Consider the following 21,289-nt stretch of genomic DNA (forward strand, 5'->3'; position numbering starts at 1 on the left):
TACTGAGGTTTTCAGGAATCGAAAAGATGTTATCTTGTGTCTCATTTGCCTTTTTTTTTTTTTTAGATTTTTTTTTTTTTTTTTTTTTTTTTTGACAGAGAGAAATCACAAGTAGGCAGAGAGGCAGGCAGAGAGAGAGGAGGAAGCAGGCTCTCTGCTGAGCAGAAAGCCCGATGTGGGGCTTGAACCCAGGACCCTGGGATCATGACCTGAGCCGAAGGCAGCGGCTTAACCCACTGAGCCACCCAGGCGCCCTCATTTGCCTTTTGAGAATCTGGAATGCATTGAGTATATTCACTAATATGTTATATGCAAAATAATAATAAAATGTGTTCCTCTATTTAAAAAAAAAAGAAAATAGCGGACATGCATTTGTACATAAATGCCATAACTTAAGAAATTAGAGGTGTGGAATTGAGGGCTGAATAAGCTGGAGAAATCTCTAGAGAGGTAGGTCGGGGCGAGGCTGTGAGGGGCTCTGTGGCCTGTTGTCTGGGACATGTGGTACTTAGAAAGCAGTGCAGAGCTGCTATTGGATCTTAAGCAGAAGGGAAATAATACAGTTTTAGGATTTATCAATCTATTAGATTCCCGCCCCCCACGTGTCCATTGTATCAATGGTGAAACATAATAACGGTAAATTCTGGATATAATTTTCAGAATGGTGCAGAGAAAACAAATGTCATTTTTTGAGAAAAAAGATTTACTGTACTAGAAAGATTTTCAGTTAACAAATGTGATTTGATTAGCAGAAATCTGTTTTCAAATGACATCTCTAAGAAGAACTCTTCTGTTTCTATAGGAAAAGAAGACCACTAAAAAGACAGAGCCACGAAGAGGATCGTTAGAGCTCTCTTCCCTGTCACAGCGGTGCCGCGGACGGCCAGGATGCTGTCATACAGTTGTGCTCATTCAGGTTATAAAGAAGAGGAACAGTTCCCTACATGGATATCAGTTACTTATTCTGAAGTGACACGAGAAAGTAGGGAAGAACAAGCAGTGCTCTCCACAGCCAGAAGCGATCAGAAGGTTCTGGAAGGTCTACAAGGAAATGCAGCCCCAGGTAGGGTAGGGTGAGTTCCTCAGCTGTCAACGCATTCCTTGCTGCTCCAATGTAACTCGGTCATGTGTTTGGCTCAGTTTAACTCTGTCTTTGTCTCTCTAGGGGTGGTGAACAGAGTGGTTAAGAACACGGGCTCTGGAGGCCACTGCCCGGGTTCAACTCCAGGCCTTGTGTCTAAGACACTCAGGAAAAGATCTCATCAGGCCTCATCCTCTTCAGCAGGTGTCTATCTGGCAGCACGCTCCCAGCCATCGTCTCACAGGCCACAGGACAGACTAGACAAATCCTTTAAATGACACGAGTCCTTTGCTGGGTTTGTCATGTGATGGTAAGTTTGTTACCCGTGTGTGAGGAGCCCTGTCACTGCCCTTCTCCAAAGGGCATAGGACAGATCCTGAGAGACCCTTGGCCTGCCATCTGCTCCTCAAGAGGCACAAGCCAGACCCTGAGTTAATTCATAAAGGAACTGAGCTGATTAAGCTATGTAATTAAGCCATGTAATTAAGCTATGTAATAATCACATATAATAACATAGCGTAGTACATAATAACATATAACAGACAGTATCATACATATTTATATATTCACATTACATTCACATTACATATTTTATGTATTTGCATTCATTATCTATAATATATTCACTTATATTTATTTTATATACAATACATGGAATGTAAAATGTGATATATAAATATATATAATAATGAAGGAATTTATTTAACAAAGCAATATAAAATGAAGTTATGTATAAATTTAAAAAGAAACAGAATACTTGCTAAATGTTCCACAGTGGTCTAACTTCTATTAAGACCATCACCAATACTCTTCATAATCAACTGTAAGAGAAGATCTATTGCTTCTAGATAGACTCTACTTATTAATAATACAGTCATTCCCCCTTCTCAACTGGGGCTACCTTCCAAGACCCGCAGTGGATGCATGAAACTGGGGCTAGTACAGAACCCTATGTACACTATGTTTTTTCTTACATACACGTCTCTGGTAAAGTTTAATTTATGAGTTGGGCACAGTAAGAGACTGACAACAAGTAATAAGAAAATGGAATAATTATAACGATATACTGTAATAGATGTTATGTGAAAGGCTGTCTGTCTCAAGATATTTGATTGGTCTTCACTCATCCTTCTTACGATGAGGTGAGATGACAAAATGGCGGGGATCAGAGAGGAAGTGGAGGGAATGACCCCAGCGCCCAGAAGCAGCGTCAGGTGACCACTGATGTTCTGATGCATCAGGAGGAGGACATCTGCTTCTGGATGGCAGTTGATGGCCAGGTAACTGAGACCACGAGAGCTGAAAATGTGGATAAAGCGGGACTACTGGAATCTTGGGTATGGCATCACTGTCATACTGGTATTATTCCTTCAAAATTTTTTAATATAAAATTTCTATTTTAAGGGGCTCCTGGGTGGCTCAGTGGGTTAAAGCCTCTGCCTTCGGCGCGGGTCATGATCCCAGTATCCTGGGATCGAGCCCCGCATCGGACTCTCTGCTCAGCAGGGAGCCTGCTTCCTCCTCTCTCTCTCCCTGCCTCTCTGCCTACTTGTGATCTCTGTCAAATAAATAAATAAAATATTTTTTTTTAAAAATTCTATTTTAACAAGCCAAATTAAGAAATGTCATAGAATTGGTTATGTCTACTGGAGAGTAAAAATTAATTAAAAATTTTTTCATGATAAATATCCAGCATCTCAAATAAGGAGATGATAATCCAATACCTGGGCCATCCTCTCCCTCCATGTTCCCACCTGCCATCGACAACAGCCAGTGTTTGACAGTCGTATTTTCATTTATCTTTTTGCTGAGAGATGAAAGTGAAATTCTCAGGTACAAAAAGAACACAAATACTATGTCCTAGCTTCAAGCTACTAGCTATACTTCTCTAGTGTACAAATTTCCTTTGGAGCATACTTTCTTTCTATTTCCTCAGTCAGTACCCAAATGCTGTTGGTGGCCATGGAAATGCCTCTTATGATGGCCTAAAATAGAATAATCTTTTTATTTTTCTTCCTGCCTCCAAACAAGGAAATAGTAACTCAAGTCTACAGACCTCTAGGGATTCCGCAGATCTGCTTTAGCCAGTGTCTGAAATTCCAGAAAATGTATGCAAATCTTTTTACATCTGCTCTTTATATAGGAGAGTTCCAAAGCTTCTCTCAGATTTTTATATGAACCTATTACCTACAAACTGTTAAGAACCTCTGCCTCTGCCACATCTCAAAAGCATAATAAACAGACTTTTTTACTTCCATTCCTTAGCTGATTCTCCATATCAAGATTCTGCACCTGTCACCACCTCCAGGATGCCTTCCCTGACTACATCATCTATAACCGATTTCTCTCATGCTTTCCTGAAGAATTTAAAACAGGCCATTTTTGTAGTTATCACAGTCTGTTGAGACCCGCATTTGTCTGACAAATATTTATTGGGCATGTATTATGTGCAGGTCACTATACTAATTGAGGTATGCCTTGTTCTCTGCCACACTGTCAGAAGATGGCAAGGAACATTCCAGTATCCAGTATAGATCTTGCACCCAAGGACATATTGCATTTATAGCTCCATTGAATAGAAATAAAAATGAGCAGTGGCACTTTAGTGGGCTGACATCCAGCTCAAGAAAAACATGTAAAATCAGGCTCAGGATTTTTGTTTCCCCTTTTAAATGCAAAAGGCAGCGTTCCACAGAAAAAGGAAAAGTCGATTTATCCTGAGCATGGTGATAAAGATACCCAAGCAAAGGTTCCCTTCCCTACCCCAATACACTGTTGCATTACCAAATTATTTCAGAATCACGAACTATGTATGCTGATCTCCACCAGCCCTTGTAGTAGCATCTCAAATACACCAGTGTCCATGCGAGCCCTATTCAGGTCCGCACAAAAAACACGCATGGAAAAACAGCTCAACATGAAGTTCCCTTCCTCCTGCTTGGAATCAGAAACACCAAATTCATACACGAAGGGCAACAGAGCAATTACTAAATATGTTGATTTTTCAATTTTGGGAACGTGCATTTTTTTTTTAAAGTACTCAGGCCTCTCATGATTAGTGAGTTGTCTGCAATAGGGTTTGACGATTATCACCCTAAGGCAGAGAGAGAGTAGTTAAACCCTATTGTCACAGAAGCAAGGGGGTGTGCGTGGGGGTGGGGGAGGTGATGTGTCCGATTTCAGCACAAACTTCTAACCTAAATCCCTTCCCTCCTTTTGATAGATGCTATTTTGATGGGGACTAGTTTTGCAAAACTCTTTTAACAGATTAAGCATCCTGTTTCAGTGAAAAGATCTGGAGACTCTAGCGCCGGCACCGTGGACTTAATGCCTTTGATTTTCCATTATCCCACAAACCCGATGGGCTCATCTCCACGTAAGTAGGTGGTTGCAAGGATCAAAGGAGAAAAGACGCGCTAAAGCGTCACGTCGTTGTCACCCCAGGTACTGCGTTGCCGTGCTCCCCGCCGGCCAGGTGCACTCGCTCGGCGGCGTCCTCGCCCACGGAGGACGGGCCACGCGGGAAAGACAGACGAGAAGAGCCTGGGAGGAAGGCAAGAAGGTCACCCCCATCCCCAGGCCGGGCGGGAGTCGCAGAGCCTCACTTCCCGGGCACGTTCGGGAGGGGCGTTCCCAGGGCACCGGGCAGGGAGGCGACACTCCCCGGGCTCCGCTCCGCGCCCGCCGCCCCTCCGAAGCCGTCCGCCTTCCCGGCCTGGAGGCGCCGTGGGCCTCGGTCTCCGGACCGCCCGAGCCGGAGCGCCGCCTCCGGAGAGGTGAGGGCGGGGCGGGGAGGCGGGGATGGCGATGGGGGCGGGGAACCGCGCGCCCGGGGCCGCGGGCGGTCACCAGCGGCTGTCGCGGCGCCACGCGCCGAGGCCCCCGAGCCCCGGGAACGGCGTTTCCCGCGCACGGCGCGCGCGTAGGAGGACGGCCGAAGGCCTGGGCCCCGGGCCCGGCGGGAGGAGCGGGCGGAGGGGCCAGCCCCGATCTCTGCGCGCCGAGCCGCGGCCCGGGAGGCCTCCGGGGCCCTCGCGGTAACTTCGGAAGCCCCGGCACGGCGGGCGCGCGCTCCCACGCGGGCACGCGCGTCCCGGCGCCCAGCTCCCCCGCGCGCGCTCCGTCTGTTTTTCCCGGTTGCTTTCGCTCTCACGCTCTGAAATAGGTCAAGGGGTGGAATTTGCACCAGGTACGGCCCCCGGCTCTGATGCAAAAGCGGCTCTCTCTCCCCGGCTCCGGGAGAGCCTTGCAACTAGTCGGTTCCCTAGAGCCTCCCGCCCCCATACCGTGCAGAGAGCGCCGGCGACCGTGGCGCGGACAATAGTCTGCAGAGGGGAGCCGCGGCGAGCCTCGCTCCCACCCCAGTTCTGCCGGCCCTGCGCCCGCCCTCCCCCAGCACACCCGGAGGAGGGGGCGCGACGGGTCGCTTCGCGCGCTCGGGTCCCCGCGCCCGGGGTCTGACCGCCTAGGTGAGTTCGTGCTCTTCCCCCGCCGTTCCGGTCGCCGAGAGTGACCTGTTTACCTTGAAAACTTAGACGTGACCAAAACGGGCGAGCCTGCCCTGCCGTAGGGGGTTGCGGGGTGTGCTTCAGATGCGAACGCCGGATAAATCAGAGCTCAAGAGCTGCAGGGGACATGTTTAGTGTCTCAAAGGTGAAAATGAATTCGTGTTTTCATGGAATACACGCGTCTCTCTCCCTTTAGAAGCTACCACTTGGAAACTGCTTTTTAACTAGCAGGAGACGGTGAACTAAGATAACTTAAACCAGAAAGTTTATCAGATATGTTTTAGGTAATCTGAAAGAACTTGCGGAAATAGTCAAAGCCGACAACAAAAATACAGTTTAAGAAGGAATTTCAAAACGAGATGGTAGGATTTGCATAATATTTGCCGTAGGTGTAGCTCATGGTATTACCTGGGTTCTTCGTGGTGAATATCGTAAGCATACAAACGCTTTCTGTAGAAAGAGGGTAAGGCTGTAAACATCTACCCGCAACGCTTTACACCCGTTGGAATGCATGAATTTAAATGTGTATTGAACATTTCGTGTGGGCAGAGAGCTAGAAAATATATCGTGTTGAGGGTTTAGGTTCTTAGCAGTATTACAGGCAATGGTTGACATTTAACTCCTTTCAGTGGTTACATGTAGAATCCGTCATGGAACTGATGTGCGTATGGAATCCTTGACATGACTGGCCCATGAATGGTTAATCTGGCCTGAAGTTTAGAGAAGGGAGGACTGTAGGTTTTTCTGTCCTTGATGCCTGACCAAAAATGCAGTGTAAAGGACTCCAGTGCTGGTGAAGGATTTTTAAAGAAGCTCAAAGGGGAAGATCATTTGAGAGGAATGAAGGTGACTCCCTGATGGCCACTGATGGCACATACCTTCTAAAGGACAAGCTGGAAAGCGTTTCCTCACTAAGGAAACCACTCCAGAAGCTACTTGCTTTCTTAATGCATTTGGTCAGATTTGAGAAGGGAGTTCTCTATAGGCTCTTCTTTTAGTTCAGAAGAAAGCCTGTCTCTAGAAAGGTTCGATTGCTGTAATGATGTTCTCTGGAAATAATTTGTCCTTTTGCATGTGTGTGTGTGTGTGTGTTTTAATATATCCAAATCACCAAGGCAGTTCAAGTTTTTAATAAAATTGTACTTACCGGCAGGATATGAGATTGATAATACTATGCATGGTTAATTCTGTTTCCAAGTGGGAGAGGCAGACATGCTTTCCCAGTAAATTTTAGGTCTCTGTTTATGTGGGTTTTCTAAAGCCAAATCTTACCGGGGATTAGGAGGACTCTAAAGAAGGTATTAATGCTTATGGTATTTCCGGCAGGTGGATATGTGAATACTTCTAGGCTATGTCATTGTAAATAATTCTTAGGCACCTTTAGAGAACTAGTATCCAAATTTGAACACATTTTGATGAAGGCTCTATCACTGCTTCGAAGAAGGCACAGAGCACCGGACCCGCTTGGCAATATATAGGACCTTAATGCTGAGAAAAACGTGCAGCTAAGTCTTTGTGTTTACTGCATGGTGATGCTCTGATGTGTATTTGAAATAGGAATTGAGTCAAGCTGTCATTGTGATTTAGCTCTTGGTCTGATGCATTTTTGAGATGAGGCTGTCAGCACTGGTCTGGGCAATCTTACCTTTCTACTTACAGGTAAATGAGAAAGCGCTCTAAGACTGGCATGAAAGGATTAAGATGCTGGGGTTTATTTAAGAACAGACCTGGGCTCCCTGGTGGCTCATTCGTTCAGCTGCCGACTCTTCGTTTCCATTCAGGTCATGATCTCAGGGTTATGAGATCGAGCTCCAGGAAGGACTCCACACTCCGCAGGGAGTCTGCTTGAAGATTCTCTTCCTCTGCCCCTCCCCTGACTCACAGTCCTCTAGATCAATCAATCAATCAGTCTTAAAAAGAAATAAGAACAGACTGAAGGAATTAAAATGGAGCCCAATTCTGGTATAGTTTGGGCCCTAGAAGGTCTGCAAGCAGAGTGGTGCTAAGTGGCCAACTGAAGGCCCTTCAGCTGTTGTGAGTTTCTTCTCTTGATGCCATAAGAGCACACATAGTAGCATCGAGCCCCTAGCTGAGAGGTATCTGAAAGGAGTTGACATCATTCACTTTGGGTACTTACTTCCCATCCAGGCAAACTTCTAACGCCTCAAGAGAAGGAATTTAGAGTCCACACTGGATCACCTGGAGTGAATCCCATCTCCAAGCCATTTCCTCATCTGTGAAATGGCCATCATGAGACTTCCCCACGTGGCTATGAGAAGCAAATGGAATGATTTGTAAGGAATGCCGAGCATGTAGTCAGCACACTGTGAGCCGTCCTACAAGAAGAAATGTGTTGAGTTCGATGTCATCTCCTGGGGGCTGTGGAGGGGGTAGCTGTATAATTGCCAGGAGCACTGAATATTCAGGTAATGGGTCATTCTCCTGTCCTGATACACTTAGTATGGTCTCCTAGTATACACTATAGTATAGGCTAGACTCCCAGGATTAGTGTCCCTTGGGAGCTAGAAACTCACCCTGTCCAACTTGCATATCCTCCACCTTAGGCCTTTGGCTTCTCTAGGGTTAAAGAAGTTATGGGTGGTGGTTTTTGGAAATAATGATGAGATAGTAGGGGGAGGATGAGATGACCAAGTGAAATTGTAAAATAGAATTTAAACATGTTTGTGTTTATGCCGTAGTAGTTATAGTCCTCCTCAAATGATGATAATTCCAAGTTTCCCCAGGGGCGGTTACGCATTTTGGGGTATTGGACTTCAGGGATGGGGCAGCAATACCATTCCGACAGCTTTTCAGTTGTTCAGCATTGCCTGGGGACGTAAGGCACCACACTCAGCCTTCAGAAAGCAATGGCGAGAAACACAGCCCTAACCGCCCATGGGACACAGGTGTGCTGCTAATACATAGGTAAACCTATAATTATACTTGTGCTCAGTGCAAGGCAGGAAAAATGTCAAGGGCAGAAACAGGGAATTTGACCTAGTATGGGAGGGATGTCAGGAATGCTTGCTTCCGGCAGTGATGTTGGGGTTGTGAAGGGAGATCCTTTCTTGGGGGGAAGGAAGAGCCTTTAATGTGTAAGAAAGAGCCCCAGCAGAGACCCCCCACAGTAGGTACACTGTAGGGGGACTCTGTGCACTCAGGTACTATTAGGGGGACTCTGCATGCTCAGGTACTATAGGGGGACTCTGCACGCTCAGGTACTGTAGGGGCGGGCCGAGGAGAGCACAGGGATCTTTGAAGAAGGGGCAATGTTATCAGTGAAGCTGGAACATAGGCGTCTGCTGTTGAGACTCATTTTCTTTTCTATCAAGGATTACAGCCTCAATAGAACTCATAATTGTTCTGTGTAAACATCTTACCTTAGGCTTTGAGACCTTAGGCTTTTAATAATTCTATTGAATTATAAAAATATTTACAATCATTTTCTTAAGCAGATCAGAACCTAAACCTAATTGACTAGTTTGTCAGCTCTTTGCATTATTAAGTGTCTGACTTTAAAACCATTGGGATTAATTTCCTTTTTCAAAATCTAATAGATTTGTGTTTAATATACGTGCTTTACATATTTCCAGCCATCCTGTATCCATAGATACAAATTGATTTGTCCTGTATTTGTATACAGGAGAGCTGGACGTACACAAAACACATATGTTGATCCAGGGTGAATCTATAGATCTATCTGAGAGCTCTCAGGACTGATTTGCTTGCATTTCACCAATGGAAAGGCCTCCTGAGTCTGGATAGGGGAAGCCTGAGCCCAGTTCTGAGAAGCTGTGATGCAGGCTGCGGGCAGTGGTGGGGAGCAGCGTGTCTCCTTGGTGGATTGCTTTCCAGCACCATCCAGGCAAACCGAGTGAAGAATCTGGCATCTGAGTCTCTCCACCATATGCCTGGTTTTATTCACTCTTATTCCCTGTTCCCTTCTTTTTCCTTCTCTTTTCCCCTCTTTGCCATTTTTTCCTTTATGTTTTTTTTTTTCTCTCTCTCTCTTTACAGGCCCCCATAATGATTTCTCAGCCTTTATAATTATGCTCTGGCTTTAACCTCAGGCTCTACAATGTTGGCCGCATTTGGGTAGTTCTGAATCATATAGCCCTTGACCTTCCTGTTCTTCATGGGTAACCATAGGTCTCAGACGGACACAACCTTTTCCTTCTTGCAGTTCTCCTCAGGTGGCAGACGTGCTGCCTTGTGCACTGAATGCCCTCATCTCTCCCTTCTTCCCTGGATCAGGGAGGCTTCGGATAATGGAAACTATCTGAGCTACTGGAAGCAAATTAAACTGGAAGCTACTGGGGTTTCATATGGGAATTAGGCGCTCACAAGAAGGTTGGAAGAAAAGGTTGCCAGTGAAAGGGGAGAAGAGGATCCAGGCTGGGCTCTTAGGGTGACACCCAGACAACACAGCTGAACTGGGTGCCCCCAGGGCTGGGGGCAGGGTATCTGCTGCCATCACTGCTGCCTTGTGGAGGCTGAGAATCAGGGCCACCTCTGGAGCTGCTGACCTTAAAGAACACAATGATCAGAGAAGCTGCTACAAAGTGCCACTCCACCCAGGAAGCAGAGAACTGAACACAGCCACCAACAACAAAACAAACTAGCAGACATATCTTTTTTATATACTCTCTCCCTCCCTTCTCACCCAGCTTATCTTCCCTGCAGAACCTGATCTGTGCCTGGAACCCTAACTGCAAGGAACTCTGGGAAATGTAGTTTCTACCTTCCCAGCTTCCCAGATCAAGGAACGCACCCTTGAAGGAGACAGGAAAGAATGCTGAATGACACCCCATCACATCTTACATATATCTAAAACATATTTCATCAGAGCCTTAGCTAGCATATTTTATTCAAAGCAGGTGGATGATATATTGTAAGAATCCAAAAAGGATCTAGTTGCTAACCAATTTCCCTTCAAACAGATGGATATTATAGTCATTACAGTAGAAATTGCTGGAAAAAGCATCAAGCAAATAGATAACTAAAAATTACCAAGCTCCTGCCTCTGCATGTGGTTCTGTTTGAATGTGAAATAATTTTCCTTTGTTTGGGTGTAGTAATCAAAGCCAAATACGAGGAGAATTGATTACTAAAAAAGTTCTTCCCACCAAAGTCCCAGATAGTCTACGTTTAATAAATGGCAATATAGAGGAAGACTACAATGTCTGATAAGAGAAATAGGTCCTGACAGCTGACTTTTTCATTAGATGAATTATCTATGTATCTCTGTTTCTACCGAAATCTTTCTTTAACCTATAAGTTGAATGGTGCTTTTTTCCTTTCTTTCTTTTTTTTTTTTAAGGATAACAAAGATAGAAATGATCTATTAATTGGAGATTAAAATAAGAGTATTGACTCTAATCACTTGTTTCATACACGCTGGTGCATGTCAGGTTCTGTTCTTGCATTAAAGTAAATATGGCTGAATCTCCATAGTTAAGTAATAAATTATCATTTACCGGCAGTCAGAAATTCCATTCGCGCATTTAGGAATGAATCTCGATTACTGAATGGAGTCATTTTGTATTTGCCTCTGATAGTGAGAGCTCGAAAACGAGAGCAGAGTAGCCGAAACTAATGGAGTAACCTAGTGAATTTGTCAGTCTATGACATGTATCTATTTTTAATTGATTTTTATGTCTCAAAAGGCAACACTCCATTCAGAAATCTTCTCTGGTAGATGATGAAAGCATTTAAATGCAGATTTACAAATTTGGCCTGGGGTAAACCACCACCGTATAATATGAAAGTGTTCTTCCAAATCCAGTGGTGACCCCCAGAGTTTAGCCACTACACTCCAAGCCACTAAAACTAAACATAGTGCTTTTGCTCTGGAAATGCAGCTTCAAGACAAATCCACTGTCTTCTATCCTGAGCCCCCTCCTAAGCCCTACTTACCATGTATTCTCAGGAGGGAACTGTTTGAATCTAATATTACACTATTACTTGATTAATTATAAAGGAAAGTAAGTAGTATTAATCTATATTACAGTAACACATTAGGATCTCTGATTTCCCCCTCCCCACAGTTTTTCTCTTTCATTCATATTTGAGTAAACAGTCAAGAGAAAACCCTGGATTTCCCTCCCACTGGGTTATGGGGGGATGGGTTCTCATCTTCAGCCGTATGGAGCTTAGTTGCAGATTACGTTGTAGGTCACACCTCCTTTTATGGATTGAAAATGAAAGTCTTTTGATTTTCCAAGTGTATTATAAAGTCAGAGAACATCCAAATCTGAACTCACTCTCTGGTTAGATCATTGATGGACTAAATTGAAATGGGAGGTGGGTAGAGAAAGCATGGTTTTGGGGTTTTTTAAAGCAAAATTTAAGGACCATCAAGCAAGACTAGTATTTGAACATCATTAAATGATTGTTTAGTAACTAACTCAAGATGTGGATGTTAAGAATCTCTTTTGTACCAGGATTGGTGCTGGGTTCTAAAGATAGATGGCTCTGCCTTTGAGAGACTGATACTCAGAGAGAAACAGTTATAAAGGGTTATATTAGATAAACTGGTACTCTTATTGTCAGTATGGAGATTAGTGGTTTTCTCAAAGAAAAAGTGGGACATTTTCTCATGGTGAGGTGAAAGACAGAGTTAATTGAAACCTAGACATATTTCTGATTTCATAGAATATATACTGATATTTTTGACAACAGCAAGACAATAAAAAGGCAGCCAAGAGAGGGGAAAAAAATGTCACCTGTCTCAGATGGGGTCTTTTATCTGCTCCTTTTAACCTACAGAAACTGAAGTGAGCTTGTCACAAGTTAGAAGGTTTTAGTGTTTAAAGAAATAATGAGTTTATAAGAAAAGAAGACTGCTTTTGGTTCTTTAGTCAACATTCAGAAAGTGGTCTTTTATCTTTAAAAAATTTAATTTTTTACTTAGTTAAAAAATTAATTTAATTAAAAAATGTTAAGGTTGGTAGTATGGAAAGGGGGACCTCAATCCTATCGGGGACTTCCATCCTATAAGAAATTGAATTCAATTCCAAAAATGGGCCTGGGAGTAGATTTTCCCCCCAGAGCCTCTTATGACAGCTCAGCCTGGCCACTATCTTGATTTCAGCTTTGTCACATCCTGAGAAGGAAACTCAGCCATGTTGTTCCAAACTCTGGACCTACAGAACTGTGAGCTAATAAATGGGTGTCATTTTAAGTTTAAAAAGAAAAAGATCAGAACCAGTAACATTCTATAGGACATTGAATTTATAATTAGAGTACTTGAGAAAATGCAGGCACATTCTGAATATTAAGACATCTGCAAATGAAAAGGTCAATGCAATGATTTATGCAATTATGAAACAGATCTAGGGTGACCAGATGACATGTTGTTCAATCTGGGACACTTTTAAGAGTGAAAGGAGTACTATTAATGATTGCCCTGGGAAAAGAAGCAGAAATAGGGACCGAGGCCAGCAAACCAGGATTTATGGTCACCCAAGATTAAGATGCTGGTTGTATAACATTATTGCATTAACTGCAATATTGATTTCTTAAAAATTGTGGTAAGTATATACATAACATAAAAGATTTAAACCATTTGAAGTGTACAATTCAGTAGCATTAAGTACATGCATACTGTTGTGTAACTACCATCATTCATCTCCAGAATTTTTATCATCTTGCCTTGTTGAAACTGTACCTATTAAACAGAAAGTCCCTGTTCACCTCTCCCCTTCAATCCTGGCAACCACCATTCTACTTCCTGTCTCTGAATTTGCCTACTCTAGGTACGTTACATTTGTGGAGTAATAAACATTCTGTCCTTTTGTGACTGGCTTATTTCACTTAGCATAATGTTCTCAGGTTTTATCCATGCTGTAACTTATATCAGAGTTTCCATTCTTTTTAATGATGAAAACTCTTCTACTGTATGTATTTCCACTTTTTGGTTATCTATTCATTCATAGATGGACACTGAGTTGCTTCCACCTTTGGCTCCTGTGAAAAATACTGCTATGAACATGGGTGTGCAAATATCTCTCTGAGCCCTTTCTTGCTATTGTTTTGGGCATATACCCACCATATTAGTTTTTAAGTGGAGAAATTAAAAATGGAGGGGAAAAGAGCATTCTTTTTTTTTTTTTTTTTTTTTTTTTTTTAAAGAGCATTCTTTACAGGATCTTTCTGGTCATACTTCTTCAGTACGGTACTCTATCAGACCAGAGTCCAGCAATGCCTCTATAGAATTCATCAGAAAAATCCATTGTTACAGATGATCTGCTGAAAAATACACCCAGGGGTTCAAATTCCATCTGCACACAAGAAAGGAAGCTAGTATTTCTGTCTCTGCTACCATGATGCATTGATCTCAGATGTTTCTAAGTGAAAAGGGCTGGCATTTAGAACGTCAGAATCTGAGTCAAGTGAATGGCCTTCAGCAGCATAAGGAACCAGAAAATGAACAGCATGAGACTGTTCAACAACAGGAGGTTCCATGTGACCTAGAACATCTTTGTAACGCAGGGGACCATGAACTTCCTGGAAACAGGCCACAGAACCAATTGCCATCTGTTGATTTAAAAGCCGAGATGAAAGGAGACAGGCTACAGGGGAATGTGGACCTTCCAGATACTGAGAAAAATGTTGTTTTCTTGGCCGTAGAAGTAGATATGAGAAAGTCAATGTCAAGAACATTGGTCCATCTGATCTCAACTTAAATAATCCCTTCATGGAAATGGGAGCATCAAAATATAACTCTTCATCTCAAATTTTAAGCATTTTCATTTCCACCAGGGATTTATAGACCTGGAAAGTAATGTCGACAAGTCTGGAACAAAAAAAGAATTGCCACATGTCCCTCTCTAAGTCTCTTTGGCAGATGTCAGCCTTCTCTGCAGTCAATAAAGAAACTAATTCATCTGTAACTGCAGCCTTGAGGGAACTTGATAAACCTTTGGTCGTCGGTAAGAGCCAAGCTTCAGAAAATACATCTGCAGAGGTTAATCTGCCAATCAGAAATGGTAGCCGAGAGCCCAACAGGTATTAAGGAGCTTTGAGTAAAATGGACCCAAAGTAAAGATCTTACAGCTTTCCAGAATGAACAGTGCCCACAAGTCTCTTCTCACCAGATCACACCTGTATCAGTGGGGGCTGAAGTGCTACCAGGCAAGTCCACATGAAAACCTGCACACAAATTTTATGATCTGAACACCCCCAAATTGCAAATAACCAACATGTCCTTCAGTCGATGAATAGACAATCTGTGGTATAGTCATGCAATAGAATGATACTCAACGATGAAAATACCTATTAAGCCATGAAAAGACATGAAGGAACCTTAAATAAATATCGCTCAGAAAAAGAAACCAGTCTGAAAAGGCTAAATGCTGTATAATTCTGATTATAGGACATTCTGGAAAGAGTAGTATATGAATCAGGATCGAGATAGTGAAGAGGCCAGTGATTGCCAGGGATTTTTAGGGGGAGATAGAAGATCAATAATGGAGGATAGGGGACTTTCAGGGCAGTGAGACTATTCTGGACGATACTGTCATTATGGACACGAGACATCTTGTATTTGGCAAAACCCACAGAACAGTACAATATGAAGAGTGAACCCTAATATAACTATGGGCATTTGTTAAAAATCATATATCAGGGCGCCTGGGTGGCTCAGTGGGTTAAGCCGCTGCCTTCGGCTCAGGTCATGATCCCAGGTCCTGGGTTCGAGCCCCACATCGGGCTTTCTGCTCAGCAGGGAGCCTGCTTCCTCCTCTCTCTCTGCCTGCCTCTCTGCTTACTTGTGATTTCTCTCTGTCAAATAAATAAAATCTTAAAAAAAAAATCATATATCAATATCGGTTCATCAGTTTTGACCAATGTTCCACAGCAATGCAAAATGTTAGTTAAAAACTGCATAAAACGTGTCTTAAAAAACAAAGACACACTTCACTTGGTGTTAGTGCAGAAGATGTAGCAAATGTTACCTGCGGGGGTCCAGGTGGTGGCATGTCAAGGGCAGGGTGAACTTGGCTTCGAGTCAGTGAAGGGAACAAATGAGAGCAGTTCTGTCATCGATTCCCAGCTGAAACATCTACTGTCTACACTGTACCAGACTCTTCACCAAGCTCTTACCAGCTGACCTCTAAGCAAACTGCTTCCTTCCCATATCAGTTAAAGACTTGGGTTTGGGCCTCTGGAATCCACTGGCACATCTGAAACCAGAGAAGACGGGAGTCCTGAAGAGACCCAGCCATTCCCCAGGTCCTGCCCACGGACTGCCATCAACACCCCCCCACCCACCATCCACCCCCCCCACACCTCCCCCCCACCCCCGGACGCTGGGACCCCGCTGAGATTCTCCGTGCTGGCTCTCCTCTGTGGGAAGCTCTTGAGCCCTTGTGGCAAGTGAACGGAAATGCAGACCCAGCTCTTCCTGTTTTTCTAGCAAGGAATGGGGTCATTCCTACAGAGCTCTGGCAGAGGGGCTACCCATACACCTTGAAAAAAGCTATATAGATACACACGCACACCCAGATGTGTCCATATATGTAGAAACCTGCAAGCAGCATATCGAGCTGGGTATTTTTAGGTTTTTGTGATTTATTTTTCTCCAAAGTAATTTGTGATCTTTTGTCTGATAATCTGCCCTACTTGTGAAAATTTGAGCCTATGGAAATATATGAGCAGTATGTGCATCCAGAAGCTTTTAATTCTCATGGAGATGATATATTCTGGCATAAAAGTGATGGTTTTGTGTGTAGCATACCACCTTACAATGATCGTGAATCTTCGAAAAGTGGAAACTACTAGAAATCCCACCGCATGTGCAGCTGAAAGCAGATGAGCGGAACGCTGGCTCTCTGTGCCGTGGGCAGGGAGTGCTCTGTTGACTCAACTGTCAGCTTCTAAACTTTAAACCACACAGTTTGGTGTTTTGAAGGAGTCCCGGTGCTCTGGGTGTTAGGATTCATGCAGGGGAAACAGGACATCAGAGAATAATTTGGTCAGTAAAACAGTGAAGGAAAAACAATGCTCTTTTGACACGGAAATGTTTATTATAGGTAAACAGTAATCACTAAAGCATTTCTACAGGTTACTGGATCCTCTGTGCAACAGCTGCTTCAGTCAAAGCCGGGACCGAGTCACTCCCATTTTCCTGGATCCGTTTAAACTAGACCATAGTGGGTTTGCTGGGTCTCTGGACTGATAGGATCAGTACATGTGGATTCCTGTCCATAGTCCTTAAGAAGGTTATACAGTTTCCTTTTCTTTACCAGTTGGCTCTCAGGTGTTTATAAGTGACACCAATGGCATTAGTTTGCACCTACTCTGGCACAGAACTTAAACCTCTTTCCGTGCACACAGCTACTGGCCCCACCTCAGCACAATGCTGTTCCCTCTGGCCCTCAGGCCCCGTGCACACCTCCTCTCTGCCTTGCTCAGCATCCGGGGTCCTTCACTTGACATTAGCCGGGCGAGGCTTCCTGCTTGCGGGATGACCAATGGCTTCAGAAAGAGTACACTGTGGTCCCTGTCAGTCCCCAAAGTGCCAGTAGAATGACCAGCCTGTGCAGTTTCACCGCAGTTTTCTTCAAAACCGTGGTGTTGCTATAAAACCCAGTGTTGGAAGCCCGCGGCAGGAAAACCGGAGGGGCTGTGGGGGTGGAGGGGTGTCCTAGAGCAGAGGGGCTGCAGGGGGCTGAGAGAGGGATGAAGGACAAGGAAGTAGGCAAGGCTTGCCGACGCCTCTTAGAAAGGAGGAAAAGGGGGAATCTAAAGATTGCGGGCAGGTGGGGGGCTGAGAATGGCTGTGCTGTTGTGTGGTTTTCTGTTCCTGTATCAGGAGAGAGAAGGTCATTGGGGGAGAGGCTGCAGGTGGAGAGAAAGGATTGGCCAGGGGCCAGGAAAGAGGAGATCAACAGAGAGATGCCAGCCTTTGAGAGGCATCTTGACAGTTCCGGGAGGAGAAGGGATGTGAGAGACCGGGGGTGGCAAGGAGGGAAGTGAAGGAATTTGCATTTTCTTAGAGAAGGAGGAGCTGGAGTTAGTGGGATAAGGCACTGTTTTGTCAACATCTCAGGCTTTCTGGGGAAATTAAATTAGGATCCCAATGCAAACGATACAACCTTAAGCTGTGGTTTTATATCTCTTTGCCCATTTTTGGCTCTCGTTTTCTCACGCATGAGCTCTGCAGCATCTCATCCTCTAACGGTTGAGGAGGCCTTAAAAGAGGGATCGGCTGACTGAAGCAGACTATTGGCCTTTCTGAGGAAAAAGCTGTGTTAAAAAACTTAAGTCGTAATTGTCATCTTCCTGATTTGTGTTCTTGAAAAACTCTTTTTTCTAAAATACCCTATTTCCACTTTGCTTTTTTAACATTTCATGTTTTAATGACACAGAAACTGGGGCACGGCTTACAGTTGAGGGCGTCTTATCCACTTTCTTGGCACAATAAATATGCGTGTTACAAAATTGATGGTGTCTTAGGATGGGCGACCCAGACAGAAGAGCACAGACTGGGTGCCTTAAACAGTGGATATTTATTTTCTCACAGTTCTGGAGGCCGGAAGTCCCAGAAGAAGGTGCCAGCCAATCTGGTTTCTGGGAAGAGCCGTCTTCCTGGCTTGCAGATGGCCAACAGATGGCTACCTTCTTGCTGGGTCCTCTCATGACCTTTCCTTTGTGTGCACATGGACAGAGAGCCACCCACCCCCCACCCCCGGTGTCCTTGCTTGCATTCGTTCTTAAAGTAGGCTCCACAGCCAGCGTGGGGCTTGAACTCACAACCCCAAGATTAAAAGATGCATGCTTGGGCGCCTGGGTGGCTCAGTGGGTTAAGCCGCTGCCTTCGACTCAGGTCATGATCTCAGGGTCCTGGGATCGAGGCCCGCATCGGGCTCTCTGCTCAGCGGGGAGCCTGCTTCCCTCTCTCTCTCTCTCTGCCTGCCTCTCCATCTACTTGTGATCTCTCTCTCTGTCAAATAAATAAATAAAAATCTTTAAAAAAAAAAAAATGCATGCTCTACTGAGCACACCAGGTACCCTTCTGGGGGTCCTGTCTTCCAAGAACATTCTAAGGACCCTACCGTTATGACTTCATTTGACCTTAGTTACCTCCTCATAAGCCCCTGCTGCAAAGACAACTGCATTGCAAGTTAGAGCTTCAACATGAATTTTGGGGGAGACACAAGCTGTCAGGCCATGAAGACGGCAGCCTAAACTCCATTAAGGAGTGGATGGCCGTCACCAAGAAATACCTCCCTCAGCTTCAGGTTAAATCTTTGGTCTTATTTATTTTTAGTTTTTAACTTGGAATCAGACCTCTTATATTATATTTATTTTTTTAAGGAGATTATGATACAACCCAGTGAAGGTTCAAGAATGGTATTTATCACTGGAAATTTAAAATAATGGGCAGTGCATCCTTATAGGCTTATCTCTGAAGAGACAAACAGTTATAAAACGGGGTCTGGAAACAGAAAAAAAAAATTAAACTTTCTGAAACAGTCTGATTTATTCTGGGCACAGACTTAATAACTCCTGCTGCTAGAAGAAGTACAATTTACTGCCACAGCAAAGCTTAAAATGTCAAACATATTCTTACAAAATACAATGCAAGCTGCCTGCAAATTAGACCATTCTCTTAGCTGGCGTATTTCCTACGTCTCTGCAGCTTTCATAATTGTGGCACTTACTGAGAATGGAAGGCCTCTGTGCATGAGGCGAACATTCTAACCCCAGTAGTGTGTCAGTTGCCATCGGTATTGAGCAGGTAAGGGTTGCTACAGACCCTGGAGGGAACTAAGAGATCCAGGCTATTAGGAGCTCCGGATAAAGGAGACAGAACTAGCACTGAAGCGAACCCAGCAAGGAGATGGTGTCAGAGAGCTCGGATTACAAAGCAGAGGCTGCCAATCAGAAGGCCAGGAGCCAGGCACTTGGCAGGAGGTCACAGAGGCTGTGGCCTTTTCCAGCATCCAGCTTGAACTCAGAGCCCAGGAGGGATGAGAGTGGTCAGCACAGATGTCACCAAAATGGTTTATCCAAAGCTGACCCTTCTGATGACTCAGAAGTCTTTTCTTCCCATTTTAGGTAGGATTTCAAGAGATTTAGTTTTTGATTTCTGTGAGGCCGAAAAAAAGAGTGAGAAGTGCCAACAGCCAGGGAGGACGGAAACGATGAAGAAGTACTCCAAACTGTGCCACTCGGTGTAGAGGCAGACACTCTATTCAGCCCCGGAGAGCATCACTCTTATACTCTGTCAGACTTAGCGCTCACGTTGCCAATTTAAAAATAGGCCATTTATTAAAAAAAAAAAAAAAAAAATAGGCCATTTAGGGGTGCCTGGGTGGCTCAGTGGTTTAGCCTCTGCCTTTGGCTCAGGTCATGATCCCAGCATCCTGGGATCGAGCCCCGCATCGGGCTCTCTGCTCAGCAGGAAGCCTGCTTCCTCCTCTCTCTGCCTGCCTCTCTGCCTACTTGTGATCACTGTCTGTCAAATAAATAAATTTTTTAAAAAATCATTTAAAAAAATAGGCCATTTATAGGCTATTCAGGAAGACCTCAAAAGCATGTATATTATGTTAGATTTCCATAAAAGTCATTAAAATAAATATAATACTTTGATCAACCTCAGCTATTTGTAATGTTAAATTAGGTGATCTAGGTTTTCATTTAAATTGACCTGATTTGGAGTTCAGCACGTATTTATTTGGCACAGGCTTTCCCAGACTCCGGGAGAGGGATGGCACATGTTAATTCCATCCGGCACCATCCCAGAGGAGGAGCAAGACGGTGCAGAAGCTCAGAGTGACCCTGCCATCAGGGGAGTCAGCCCTTCCAAGATGAGCTGAGCCTGTTTGTTCAGAAGCTGGGCACAGTGAGGAGGTTTCCCTAGATTCCCTAGATCACAGGAGCGGGAAATAAAGGTCACAATATGTTCCTTACCGGGTTTTCATTTTACAGTGTTCCTTTTGATTTTATGTCACGAGAATATAAAGGCATTTTAGGATCACCTAACATTCCTTATCAGCACAGACACCCAATGGTCGATACTCCAGAGGTATGGGAGGTACAAGTCATAAAATTCTAGGTAGCATGAAAATAACCTTTTTTACAGTGCCTGAAAAATTGGATTGAGAAGCAGGAATGTTCTGTGGGTTCCATGTTCAAACACTGGTTCACTCCAGGGTTCTGGGTAAATCATTTCCTGTATTTGTTTTCTCTCTGAAATGATCATCTAAAGATACGTACAGTGCCATGAAATCTTTATCAGTTACATACTAGTATGTCGGGCAAAAGCATGTGTAAAAAACCACCCAAAGTCTCAGGAAAAAATGTAATCTGTAATGGGATGAGGCAGTGGCAGAGCTAGGTCTTGACCTCAGGACCTTGGGTCTTCAAGGTCACGTTCTCAACTCCTGCTCTCCCCTACCGCTTGCATACAGACTGAAGCTCTTCAGACCACAGTGAGGTCATGGGGACGAGGATAATGATGGCTTGCTGACCCCAGGGGTTTTTCTTGTGGTAGAACTGACATTAAAATGACTTTCTCCGGCATTTGACCCATGTAAATTATTTTAAACTTTTCTTTACTAATGCACGACACCTAAGCTTATTCCTTTCTAACACGAGCTGTCCTTAAATATCGGTAATTTCCAGGGAAGGCAAAGCCGCCTGAGTTTTCAATTTTTCTTGTTAATTAAGTATGGAAACTGTCACTCTCCTA

General features: G+C 44.1%; 1 protein-coding gene and 1 pseudogene across 6 annotated transcripts in view; both read left to right on the forward strand.

The window, feature by feature from the left end:
- Positions 1-4,532: 4,532 nt before the first annotated feature.
- Positions 4,533-21,289, forward strand: part of TRMT9B (tRNA methyltransferase 9B (putative)) — a 66,624-nt gene continuing 49,867 nt past the window's right edge. For 3 of the 6 annotated variants that reach the window (XM_047715856.1, XM_047715835.1, XM_047715876.1), the window contains exon 1: positions 4,533-4,857. The gene's annotated coding sequence lies outside the window, so the exon portion shown is untranslated. The other 3 variants (XM_047715894.1, XM_047715866.1, XM_047715846.1) reach the window with 3 other exon arrangements.
- Positions 7,952-14,998, forward strand: LOC125094011 (regulatory solute carrier protein family 1 member 1-like; annotated as a pseudogene).

Source organism: Lutra lutra, chromosome 2 (genome assembly GCF_902655055.1).
Source record: "Lutra lutra chromosome 2, mLutLut1.2, whole genome shotgun sequence".
NCBI classification, from domain to species: Eukaryota; Metazoa; Chordata; class Mammalia; order Carnivora; family Mustelidae; genus Lutra; species Lutra lutra.